This window comes from Populus nigra, chromosome 12, assembly GCF_951802175.1.
Source record: "Populus nigra chromosome 12, ddPopNigr1.1, whole genome shotgun sequence".
In the NCBI taxonomy this organism is placed as follows: domain Eukaryota; kingdom Viridiplantae; phylum Streptophyta; class Magnoliopsida; order Malpighiales; family Salicaceae; genus Populus; species Populus nigra.
In genome coordinates, this window is record NC_084863.1 from 10,109,385 (window position 1) to 10,121,097 (window position 11,713).

The window sequence follows — 11,713 nt, forward strand, 5'->3', positions numbered from 1 at the left end:
TCGAAGCAGGAGTCTCAGTCGTGATCACGAGGCTTAGCTAGTGGTTTTGGCGGCGTTTCTGCGAGGAGCGGTCACTGGAGTTGTCCACGGGGAGAAGATGAAGACTTCTACAGAAGTGAGAGAGAAGAAGAAATGGTGGTTGTTTCAGGCGTGGGGTGGTCGGCTTGTGGTTGGGATAGCTACCTGTGGTGGAGCTAGTAGTGGAGAAGCTGGGGGTGGCCCTGGTTGGTGGCTGGAACGGTGGAGAGAGAGAGGGAGAGAAAAACTACAGAAACGGGGGCAGAGGGGCTGGTTTTAGACCCGATTTTCTCCTCCCTTAGACCATGCAACTCACCCCTATTTATAAGATGTGGAAGAGGGACACTTTGTCTTTAATGGTGCTAAATCATGGCCTTTGGTTTGGTTGGTAAGCATCCCAACCGTTGGTTCAAAGTGTGCACCTCGAATTACCAAATTTGACAGTCGAAGGCTGCCCGAGTTGGCTACTTCATGCCAGTCACTGGAACAGTTTTGATGTTTATAGGCCTGAATGGACCATACACAGGGATAGATGGATTTCAGGTGGCTATTTTGGTGCATGTGTTGTCAATTTTGGGAGACATATGAGGCATTAAATACACCTGCAAAATTGCTACCCGGACAACGTTCACGGGGAAAATGATGAACAATGACCAAGCAACGCGTCGCCTGGTCTCTTATTTTTATTTTCTTTTTAATGAAAAACGACGCCATTTTGGGTTAAATAAAGGATTTTTGACTGGTTTTCAATTTAGTCCGAGTTCTTTCAAATTGTTTCAATTGAACCCCTAATTGACCCTAAACCTTTGATTCAATGCAATTTGGCCCTTGCCAAAACTTCAATTGGAACCCCAAGTTTGCGCGCCTTTTATAGTGTAATCCTTGGTCTCGAATTTATGCAATTTCACCTCTAATTGACCATTAAACTTTTAATTTCTTCAATTTGACCCCTAGATTTTGTCAATTAAACCCCTATAGTTTGGCATCTTTTGCAGATTGGTCCTTGGTTTTGAATTTTATCAATTTAACCCCTAATTGACCCCAAAACTTCAATTTTCTTGGGATTTGGCCCTTAATTTCAATCAATTAACTTGGTAAAAATTACATTTGGTCTCTTAAAATTCCAATCTTTTCAATTAAGCTCAAATTAGGCTCCCAAACTTAATTTTTCACCAATTAAGCCCTAAATAAAATTAATTTGACCCATTTAAAGTATAATTAAGTCCTTGCACTTAATTAAATCCTTAAATTGGACCCAAATTAATTCTTAAACATAATTAAAATTTAATTTGGCCCATGATTAAATCAAATTGGCCTATTAAAAATTTAATTATGTCATTGGACTTAATTTTTATGCAAATTAGTCCAATAATCATTTAATTTGACCTTGAATTTGCATTTTTTTCTCCATTTTTTGGCATAATAGGGTACAATTAGGCCTTGAATTTCTCCAAAAATTGCAGTTTGATTTTTGCCTATTTTTGCAGTCTTTCTTGATCTGCTTTCTCCATATTGTCAACCTTTATTTTATTTTTTGATTTTTATTTTGAAAAAGAAATTGATTTTTTGGGAATAACCTAGAATTGGGTTATGACAGAGACCATCATTTTTTTCTAGGTAGGTCACCCATTAAAATGATACCATTCTCCATCTTTTATTACCTGAGTAGGTCACCCATTATAATAAGGCCATTATTTTCCTGGGTAGGTCACCCATAAGAATGAGACCACTCTTTCATTTTTTCCACTTGGATAGGTCACCCATCATAATGAGACCACACACACATTTTTGTATTGGTTTTGGTTAAAGAAGATCGCTAGATGGGATCTCAAGTTAACCCAACCACACACAGAGTTTAGCTTTGGTTAAAGGAAATCGCCAGATGGGATTTTAGCTTAACCCAACCACACACAAAGTTTAGCTTTAGTTAAAGGGAATCGCTAGATGGGATTTCAGGTTAACTAAACTAAACGCCGACTTTGCTTCGGATTAAAGGAGATGGCCAGATGGGATCTCAGGTTAATCCAACCACACACAGAGTTTAGCTTTAGTTAAAGGGAATCGCTAGATAAGACTTCAAATTGACCGAGTTACACATCGACTTTGCTTCGGGTTAAAGGAGATCATCAGATGGGATCCTAGGTTAACCCAATCAAAAGGGTAGGTCGCCCGTGAAAATAGACCAGCATGAGTATATAGGCAAGTCGCCCATGAAAATAGACCAGGTTTGAGTGTGTGTGGGCAGGTTGCCCATGAAAATAGATCAATTTTCTTTTTTAAAAAAAAAAGAAAAGGGCAGGTCACCCATGATAACGAGACCATTTTCTTTTAAAAAGTGAAGTCCTTGGATGAGTGGATCACTAAGCAAGCAAGGAGGATTTTTTTCTTTACAAGCTTAATATACAAAACATTGAGGAGTTTTGCTTCGTAAGCATTGTAAAGAGGGGGCATCTGTTGCTACCCAATTTTTGACCTATATTTTGATAAATTTTCAAAAATAAAAAATAAAAATAAAAAAATAATAATAAGGGTTTACATGTGGCGATAACATAGAGCATCAAGGCTAATATTAAGGAAGCAATATGTCAAAGAGATAATTACTGAATCATATATAATTACTGCAATATAAAATACCATAGATATATGATTTGATTCGTGCTGGTTATGGAAAATAATCACTGCAATAAAAAATACCATATATATAGGATTTGTTGGTGCTGGTTATAAAAGATAATCTCTGCAATAATTATTGTAATATTTCCTTAAATAGCACGCGTAAAGATTTTCTATATAAGTGAACCTCCAGCCATATACATAAGGGAGGAAGAAAATTTACAAGGTACAAATAAAAAAAACAGAGAGAGAAACCCTAAACTGTCCAAAAAAACCCTAGAAATCTTTCCCATCTCTACCAAAGAGAGAGGCAGCCGCTCATTACCCCTCTGTAAAAAAACAAACCACGGCTAAACCCCACACCTCTCCTTTTTTTTTTTTTGTCTTCTCCCAAAACCAGCCAAAGCTGGCCCCTTTCCTTGGCCAAAATAGCACCAAAGAGCACAAGACAACCCCTCATTTCTTCTTCTTCTAAGCGCCACCCCCTTTGCCCTTTATCTAAAACACAGCAGCCACCATCTTCCTCTTCCTCTGCTTTTCTTCTCCAAAATCATTCCCCAGTGCCATTTTCCCTCTCGCCAGCCAAAGCTTTCCCTTCCCTTCAGCCCCAAAACAAACCAAAACCAGCCATTTTCAATTTCTGGTCCCATAGCCGGCCATCAGCATAAACTCTCAGTCTCTCCCACCAGTCGTCCCCAGCTCTTCACATGCTTAGTCACGCCAGGCCTCCCTACTCTCAGTTGCTCACCTCTTAGCCACCGTGATCAGCCGTCTCCAGCGTTCCCTCTCTCCAGATCTCGCCAACCAGCAGCAGCAGCAGCAGCAACAAAGACGCGATAGAAACCCATTCGCCAGCAACTCCTCCTTACCATCAGCAACCTGAAGTAGAGGAGAAGAAGGCGAAATAAAAAAATCTGCAGTGAAACATATCTAAAAAAAAAGATCGAGAACAGATCATTGCTTGTTGCGTTCTTTTTTGTTTTTTCCCTTTTTGCAGGTCACCACCGGCAAGGCAAGGAAGAATGGAGGAAGTTGTTCTAGATGCCCTATTTCCCAGTATGTTCTCGCAGCGGTGCGTGAACCCACGCTCCGCCAAGAGCAGTGGCGTTTGAAGAAAACGCATCGCCATTGTTCCTGTAACTCCAGAATGCCTTTCTTGCAATTCCAGGATTGTTTTGGGTTTATTTGTAAATTTTAAATTGTTTAGTGTTTTGTTTGGTTTATTTTGAATTCGTATATTTTGTAAACATGTAATTATGGGTGTGAGTAAACATAGTAAAAAGCGAGGGATGCATTTGTTTGTATTTTTTTAATATGTTATTGAATTATAAAATCAAAAAAAAATGAATTTAATGTTTTAATTTGGATATGGTCAAGTATCTGAAGGACAAATAAAATCATGTTGTATTTCCCGTGAAAATATAAGAACATGTTTCTACATACTTTTTTGGGATTTAATAACTGATTTATTAAAGCCTTAAGAATTTGTCTAATATGTGGATTTTTTTACTTTAATTGTGATTAAATGTGATGTTTGCATTTTTTATTAAAAAAAATATAAAAAATATTTTTTGTGTGTTGAATACGGCCAATACCCTAACATATTTTGAATTTCCTCTTTTCTTAAAAAAAACAATATTTCAAGTTTAAAAGAAAATGTGTTTTAGCATGGATCTCTTAAACATAAAAAAATTATTTTTCTTGCATTCTGGATTTTACAACATGTTTGTAAAACTCCAAAGGGTGTTGGCCAAAATTCCAAAAAATACAATTGGGGGGAATTCATCTGTTATTTATTGTTAATGTTTGGATAAAGAAATTCCAAAGGGATGATTATCCAAAATATTATTGGGAATAACTTATTATTATTCACTGTTAATATCTGGATAAAGAAACCCTCAGTGGTAAATATCCAAAATAATTTTCTAAGAATAACAAGTCATCACATATCCTTGAAAGAAGCCTTGATTATAATTGAGGACATTTCAATTTTTGACTCCACGATTTACGAGCCGTGAGAGTATGAAATACTAAGGAAAAAATGAGCTTTTAAAGCACATGGAATATCCTTGGATTTCTATCTTAATAAATTTAATTTGAATCAAACACAGATTTCAAGAGATCTGCATTGGTTCTTCTTGGCACTTTGTAGACATATCTAAAGGTATGATCAATAATCGCCAAGGGTTCTTGCTTTTAGACTTTGAACCCAAATCCATTCATCATAGCAAACCTATCCTAGAAAACCTATTTAAAAGAACACCAACACCATAGCAATTATAAAGCAAACCAAACATCAAGCAGCTTACCTTAGGTAGGGCGTATTAAGGGTGTTAATACCTTCCCTTTATGCAACCAGTCCCTTACCTTAGAATCTTTGAAAGACCAGTTAGGCTTCCTAGTGACCATAATACTAGGTGGCAACTCCTTTATTCAAAAAAAAAAAACAAATAACCCGAAATCAATTGAGGATCATCGCGCTCCGCCGTGAGGGTGCGACAGTTATCACTTGATTCTGCTCATATACTCATTTAACAAGTATTCATAAACCTTCATTTTCACACTCACACTTTAACATATGATTGTGGGTTGCACATTGGGTTATTATATTATTTATGTTCTTTTGTTAAAGATAACAATTAAGGAAAAGGGATAGTATATAATTTGTTAAAAAAAAAAGAGGTAATAAATTTAATAAAATAAATAAATAAAAATATAGATAAGTTTGGTTTCGTAGCCTCCCTAATCTAAGCAATTAAGCCCAAAGGGGTGTTTTAATACCTAATACCCTAAAGTCAACTGACTTTGGAGCTATTGGCCTAGTGCTTATTTCATGGGTTGAGGAGAAAGCTTAAGGGAATCAAATATTGCACTATCTACATTTTAGTATTTGCAACCCGAGTTACTAAGCTCTAAGGGGTGTCTCAACACCTAATGCCCTAAGACCAACTGGTCTGGGAATCATTAGCCTAAAGCTTGTTACATGGGTTCATGATGCATTGTGTTTTAAGTTATTACTAAAAAAAAATCTCAACCCAAGGAAGTTAACTTTAAAAAAACATTAGAACAAAATTGTGTTTTCTTCCAAGTAAAGTCTCATAGTTATGTTTTGATATATTAAACATAAAATGAAGGTTTATTAATATCTTGCTTAAGAAGTATGAAGCAGGTATATAAATTTAATGAGAGTTTGTTTATTTGGATAGATTAATGGAAGTTAAATGATGAATGCCTTGCTTTCTGGATTTTGTAAATTGTTTTTCTACTTTAATACTTTAATTACTAGAGACTAGTAATAAGCTAGTTGGGGAGTGTGATTAGTACTAAAAAGTGCATTCTCATTAAGGCTTTATATCATTATATTGCACTTAAAGTATCATTAAATTTTTAACTTAAGTATGTTTTATAATAACAAGTCTGATAATATAAGATAGCTTTAATTTATGGTAAATGCTAATTTTAAATGCAATCAAATCTTACAATTTAAAGGATTGATTGATGTGATTAACTATTAAAAATAAAAGGACAAAGGAAGGGCTAAGGTTAGAGAAAAGATGTTGGATCAAACCGGAACATCATTCAGTCATTTGATCATATCTAGAGTTGTGGACCTTGAATTGATGTTTGGTTTATTATTCTACAAATTTAAGACATAGGCCTATAAATTTCATGAAGACTGGAAGACCTAAATCTACCGTTTTCAAATTCAAAGCTTGGCCACAAAAAAGAAGTCAGAATCTGTCCTGTAGTCCAGCCCAAACATTACTCAGAAGTTTACCCATAGATGGAGTTCTAGAAAGCCAAATTATGTCCAATTTAGTGGGTGAAACGATAAGACAATTTACAATAACTTTCATGAGGACCACCTGCTCCAATTCTGATGTTAGCAATGACATTTCATCCAGACAAGAGTTTGAGGGCTATCCACCACGTCCACCAGAAGCACTACTCGGTATTTTAGCCATATCTCAAGCTGTAGTGATCCAAATGCTCTGAAATGTTGAAGGTGGAAAGAGGAGATGATTGCCAATAACTTTCATGAAGAACACTTTGCCAAATTTTGATTTCATTAATGTCATTTTATCCAGCCAAAATGCTTGAGTGTTGTTGTCCACCAAGTCCACTAAATTAATAGTTGGCCACTACATCAATAATCAATTACCAAATGAATAGTTTCAAATTTTAGCTTATAAAAAGAGGCATTTTCCATTCATTTAGGCATCTTGGTTTTCAAATCAAGATCATTTTCTTGCTTGCTCTCTATCTCTCAGTAATATTCAAGTTCTATTTCATGTTATATTTTCATTAATCTCTTGTTTATGCTTTTCATTTCCTTTACTACTCTTAGTTAATTTATATCATAATTATGTTTTTATCTTGTTTATTTATGTTCTTATTCTTCATTATGTCTAGCTAAGTTAATATTGTCAAGGTAAAAAGGTTTCACTAATGGTGTTAGAATACGTATAATATAAACTCAACATGGACTTCAATGTTTATATCCAAGAAAGTTTGTTATTAGCATGTCTTATCTTTTTATCTTAGTAATACCTTGTTTTTTATATCCAAGAAACTTCAATTGTTTTTTATCTTACTAAAATAAGATAATTAATATGATCATGCTGAAAATTTATAATGAACTATTAAGGATAAATCATCCAATTAGAACTTCCTTTGTGTGTGGTTTCCAGTTGAGTAATGAAAAGAGTTTATACTATACTTATTTCTAATACTATTAGTGGATCCTCTAACCTTGACAATTGTTTTTATCATTATTTAATCCTCGCATTAATCTCACATCTTAAAGTTCTATTCAATCCTTTGTTTTATTATATATATATATATATATATATATATATATATATATATATATTATTTGTAATTTATATAGTTGACCTCTTTGTGGATCGACCCTGGTTTTGCCGGGTTATTTATTACTTTAACACTCTTGTACTTGTAATAAGACATCAACTCTTTGATCATGTCAACCCCAACTATATATAGGGATCACACTAAAATCCTCTAGAAGCATCAAATAAATAAAAAGGCATACATCTCCTCATGAGATTTGTGAATAGAACATTGTCAAACATATATAATATATATATGTTCTAACATACCTATATAAGTTTTCAATGATCAGACTAATTTATATATACTTAACAAATACTTAACATATTCAAATCATAATTTAATGTATACATGCGCAATACCTCGTCGTTAGCATCATTTAGTGGTATGAAACATGTATCTTCAAGCCATTTAAGGCGTATATTACCTCCTTGATTTGTTGTTAACATAAGTTAGCATCATGAATCCCTGACAATATTTAAAAGTATGGTGTTACTAAAATAAGATAACTAATATGATCATGCTGAAAATTTATAATGAACTATTAAGGATAAATCATCCAATTAGAACTTCCTTTGTGTGTGGTTTCCAGTTGAGTAGTGAAAAGAGTTTATACTATACTTACTTCTAATACTATTAGTGGATCCTCTAACCTTGACAATTATTTTTATCATTATTTAATCCTCGCATTAATCTCACATCTCAAAGTTCTATTCAATCCTTTGTTTTATTATATATATATATATATATATATATATATATATATATATATATATATATTATTTGTAATTTATATAGTTGACCTCTTTGTGGATCGACCCTGGTTTTGCCGGGTTATTTATTACTTTAACACTCTTGTACTTGTAATAAGACATCAACTCTTTGATCATGTCAACCCCAACTATATATAGGGATCACACTAAAATCCTCTAGAAGCATCAAATAAATAAAAAGGCATACATCTCCTCATGAGATTTGTGAATAGAACATTGTCAAACATATATAATAAATATATATGTTCTAACATACCTATATAAGTTTTCAATGATCAGACTAATTTATATATACTTAACAAATACTTAACATATTCAAATCATAATTTAATGTATACATGCGCAGTACCTCGTCGTTAGCATCATTTAGTGGTATGAAAAATGTATCTTCAAGCCATTTAAGGCGTATACTACCCCCTTCAATTTAGTAAAAAAGGGTGTTAATCCAAATACACGCTCGTATAACACAACCTAATTACACACTTTACTAGATGTGATTGCCCATCTATTGATATAAAGTCCAAGCAGAACTGTAATGTCCTACTGATGTAACCATATTATTCGATAGTTTCACCCACATCTATATAATGTTTTGTCCATGTTTTATATATAAAATGCCTTGATATTCTTTGTTTTATGTTTTGAAGGCATTTTTGGATGAAAGATGCAAAAAGGAGGTAATTGGAGGTAATTGGCAGATTTGACGTTCAGTCGATGTTTTGTGCAGAGCGTGAGTTTTAGAGATCGAAATGAAGTGATTCTAGTGGCACTAAAAAGCTAACATCCATACCTTTTTGGAAATGTAATGCAAGAAAAATAAAAGGAAAAAGATCATGGAAATCACATCCTGCAAAGTCAAATCTCGCATTCTGCCAGTGTTGACCTTTGGCCATTCAAAATTTAATATCTGGAGCTACAGAAGTCCAATTGATGCAAAATTAATTTTCTTGGATTCCTAATTCAAATACCTATCCACGCTCCAAATTTCAGCAAAAAAAATGTCATATGAGGGAGATATGATTTTCCAAAGATGACAACTGAATTCTGCCAGCAAACAGGTTTCGTGAAGAAACGAGTCCAAATTACATTCTGAAGCATCTAAACCGACATCCAAGTTTTTATATCAGCAATTTAGCTCCTCTAAGTCAGAGTTTGAAGATTTCATGCAAGGCAATTTCTCCTTTTTACGAAAAATAGTTATTGAAGTACTTAAATGTAAACTGTCAACTTAAGGAAGGACTATTTTGTAAAATAGAGAATAGAGTTTCTTAGCATATAAAAAGAAAGAAAGAAGGGGCAGCAGCTAGCAGAAAAGAGGAAGAGCAGAAGGAGGCAGCAGCCAGCAGAGAATAAACACAAATTCTCTCCTCTACAAACCCAAAAATCATGCTCTTTTCATTCTTTAGAAGTAGTTGTTCAATAGTTATGCAAGGTTAAGCTCTTTTCTTGGTTGCAAGGACACAACAAACCTTCAGATTTCAAGAACCGTGAGATTTATTCTTCCTTCTATTTCCAGTTTATGTTATGAATGAGTATGATTGTTTTCCTATGCATATTTCCTATGATTGTTGTTGATGATTGCTAGAGCGGACTCTAAGTTATTGTTGTGAACAATCTATTGCTAAGTTTAATATCAAAACCGGAGTTGTGATATATGAACTTGTGAAGCAACTAAGCTTGATAATTGTGGCGGAACTACGTTATTCAACTTAGGGAGAACATTAGAACAAAGTGACACAAGCTGCGGACAGCTTGTATGTTAATCTTGATGAAATTATCTAGTTCTTAAAGCTACCATTAAATTGAATCATTAGTGCGGACACTTTGATTGTTTATTGGTTAGGATTAGTTATACGGCGGATCCGTTAATTAATCAACGTTAAGAAAAGATAAAATTTCAGAACATAAACTGCAATTTTCGTTTCAAGGATCGGTTCTAATTTCCGTTGGTGGATGTGTGCTTGCGACCAAGGTTTGTTTTCTTGATAAGTTTCGGTTTTAATTGATTTTGTTTGCTAGTTTAATTGCTGTCATAGTTTAGATAATCACAAACCAAATCCCCCCAATTACATAACGTACAACATAAAAATCTGACTTGAAACTTCCTCGTGGGATCGACCCCTTCCTTGCTCTATACTATCTTGTGTGTTTTAAGCTAGGGTAATTAATTTATGCGACCGCGACATCGCAACAAATTTTGGCGCCGTTGCCAGAGATGTAATTTTAGTTGATTGTTGTGCTTGTACTGTTATTTTTATTTGCTGTAATTCAAAAAAAAAAAAGAGAAACAAAATTTTTGCTTGTGGCGGTATTGTTCACTTGCAGCAGCGGTACTGTTCAAAACAAAGTTTTTGATGGAATTAGGTATCGTTCTTTTGTTTCCTGAAGGAAAACGATGTTCTGAACAGGACTAGTGACTAATCACTAGCCCCACCCTATTGAGGCCAAATGCCACTGTTTTCTAGTGTTTTTAGGCAGTTTTAGTTTTCTACCATAGGATTTTCGTACAATTTGCATTGTTTTCAATCTCTTATGTGGTTACTTTCTTTTGAGTTTTCTCAGCAATTTATGCTTGTGACCCGTTCTACTAATCAAATTCAAGTGCAAATTGATCTTGAAATAGAAAGCACTTTACGCAAGTTAAGAAAGGAAGCTCGCCTCAACACCATGGCTATTGCACGACAACAAACACTCAAGGAGTTTGCTGCTCCCAACGTGAAAAATCAACCATTGTGCATAAACATTGGCAATAATGTAAACTTTAAGCTCAAATCTGGTTTTATACATTTGTTACCAACATTTAATGGTCTTGCAGAAGAAGATCCTCATACTCATCTCAAGGAGTTCTATATGGTTTGTGTTGGCATGAAACCGAATGGAGTTGATGAAGAACAAGTTAAGTTGAAAGCTTTCCCTTTCTCTTTGAAGGGGGCAGCAAAGGCATGGTTTTTCTCTATTCTCCCAGGATCTATTGGAACTTGGAATGCTATAAAGAAGATTTTTCTTGAGAAGTATTTCCCAGCATCTCGAGTTGCCAACATAAGGAAAGAAATATGTGGGATTCAGCAATCTCATGGAGAGACACTCTCTGAATATTGGGAAAGATTTGAGCAACTCTGCATTCAATGTCCTCATCATCAAATACCCGATCAGCTGCTCATTCAATATTTTTATAAAGAATTGATGCCTACTGACCATAGTATCATTGATGCTGCAAGTGGAGGCGCATTGGTGGATAAGACACCCGAGGCTGCACGCCAATTGATCTCAAACATGGCAGCCAACTCAAAACAATTTGGCACTCGTGGAGGCTTCTCCAACAAATGAGTAAATGAGGTAAGTATTTCTAACCTTAAAAATAAAGTTAATGATCTTACTTCTCTTGTGCGTTCTTTGGCTTGTGGAAATATGCAGTAGGTGAAAGTTTGTAGCATATGCTCCTTACAAGGACATGCTTC

The 11,713-nt window shown here is 34.5% G+C and overlaps 1 non-coding gene across 1 annotated transcript; it reads right to left on the bottom strand.

The window, feature by feature from the left end:
* Positions 1-11,291: 11,291 nt before the first annotated feature.
* LOC133670287 (small nucleolar RNA R71) lies at positions 11,292-11,398 on the bottom strand. Its single transcript, XR_009834035.1, has one exon. It is a non-coding gene; the product is annotated as a small nucleolar RNA R71 (small nucleolar RNA).
* Between the last annotated feature and the right edge of the window lie 315 nt (positions 11,399-11,713).